This window comes from Telopea speciosissima, unplaced genomic scaffold (genome assembly GCF_018873765.1).
Source record: "Telopea speciosissima isolate NSW1024214 ecotype Mountain lineage unplaced genomic scaffold, Tspe_v1 Tspe_v1.0082, whole genome shotgun sequence".
NCBI lineage: Eukaryota > Viridiplantae > Streptophyta > Magnoliopsida > Proteales > Proteaceae > Telopea > Telopea speciosissima.
This window is the reverse complement of record NW_025317418.1, coordinates 123,883-126,130: the sequence shown is the minus strand read 5'-3', so window position 1 is coordinate 126,130 and position 2,248 is coordinate 123,883.

The following is a 2,248-nucleotide window of genomic DNA, read 5'->3' as shown; positions in this document are numbered from 1 at the left end:
ATCCCAAAAAAGTATAGAAATTCCCCCAAATATCCCCAAACGACCCACCCGGTCTAGTTTAAACCAAAAATGAGCATATGTCGAAATAGGAATCGATTCGAAGGTCACGACCCTCAACATCGTTTCCAAACCTCTAATAAGCGACAAGGACTCTTTTTGGAAAATCGCAAACCCAAAAAAGTACAGAAATGCCCCCAAATAACTCCAAACGACCCACCCGATCTGGTTTAAATCGAAAATGAACATATGTCAAAATAGGAATCGATTCAAAGGTCACGACCCTCAACATTGCATCCACATGGATAATAATAGATAAGGACACTTTTTACAAAATACTAAACCCTTAAAAGTACAGAAATGCCCCCAAATATCCCCGAACGACGCACCCGATCTGGTTTAAACAAAAAATGAACATATGTCAAAATAGGTATCGATTCGAAGTCACGACCCTCAACATCACATCCACACGTGCAATAAGAGATAAGGACACATTTTAGAGAATCACAAACCCAAAAAGTACTAAAACGCCCCCAAATATCCCCAAACAACCCACTCGGTCTGGTTTTAAACCGAAAATGAACATATGTAAAAATAGGTATCGATTCGAAGGTTACAACCCTTAACATATCATCCACACGTCTAATAAGAGATAATGACACTTTTTGGAAAATTGCAAACCCAAAAAAGTACAGAAATGCCCCCAAATAACCCTAAACGATCCACCCGGTCTGGTTTAAACCAAAAATGAACATATGTCGAAATAGGAATCGATTCGATGGTCACGACCCACAACATCGCGTCCACACGTCTAACAAGAGATACAGACATTTTTTAGAAAATCCCAAACCCAAAAAAGTATAGAAATGCCCCCAAATAAGCCCGAATGACCCACCTGGTCTGGTTTAAACAAAAAATGAACATATGTCAAAATAGGTATCGATTCGAAGGTTACGACCCTCAACATCTCATCCACACATCTAATAAGAGATAAGGACACTTTTTGGAAAATTGCAAACCCAAAAAAGTACAGAAATGCCCCCAAATAACCCCAAACGACCCACCCGGTCTGGTTTAAATCGAAAATGAACATATGTCAAAATAGGTATTGATTCGAAGGTTACGACCCTCAACATCTCATCCACACGTCGAATAAGAGATAAGGACACTTTTTGGAAAATCGCAAACCCAAAAAAGTACAGAAATGCCCCCAAATAACCCCAAACGACCCACCTAGTCTGGTTTAAACCGAAAATGAACATATGGCGAAATAGGAATCGATTCATAGGTCACGACCCACAACATCACGTCCACACGTCTAACAAGAGATATGGACACTTTTTAGAAAATCCCAAACCCAAAAAAGTATAGAAATGCCCCCCAAATAACCCCAAACGTCCCACCTGGTAGGGTTTAAATCGAAAGTGAACATATGTCAAAATAGGTATCGATTCGAAGGTCCCGACCCTCAACAATGCATCCACAACTCTAATAAGAGTAAAGGACACATTTTGGAAAATTGCTAACCCAAAAAAGTAAAGAAATGCCCCCAAATAAGCCCAAACGACCCACCCTGTCTGGTTTAAACCGAAAATGAACATATGTCAAAATAGGTTTCGAATCGAAGGCCACGACCCTCAACATCGCATCCACACGTCTAATAAGATTTAACGACACTTTTTAGAAAATCCGAAACCCAAAAAAGTACAGAAATGATCCAAAATAATCCCAAACGACCCACCCGGTCTGGTTTAAATCAAAAGCGAACATATGTCAAAATAGGTTTCGAATCGAAGGTCATGACCCACGACATCGCATCCACAGGTCTAATAAGAGATACGGACACTTTTAGAAAATCCCAAGCCCTAAGAAGTACGAAAATGCCCCCATATAACCACAAATGACCCACCTAGTCAAGTTTAAACCGAAAATGAACATATGTCGAAATAGGTATTGATTCAAAGGTCACGACCCTCAACATCGCATCCACACATCTAATAAGAGATAAGGACACCTTGTAGAAAATCCCAATCCCAAAAAAGTACAAAAATGCCCCTAAATATCCCCAAACGACCCACATGGCCTTGTTTAAACCGAAAATGAACATATGTCAAAACAGGTATCGAGAGTACAGACACTTTTTAAAAAGTACCAAACCCAAAAAAGTACAGAAATGCCCCCAACTAACCCCAAACGACCCACCCGATCTGGTTTAAACAAAAAATGAACATATATCGAAATAGGTATCAAT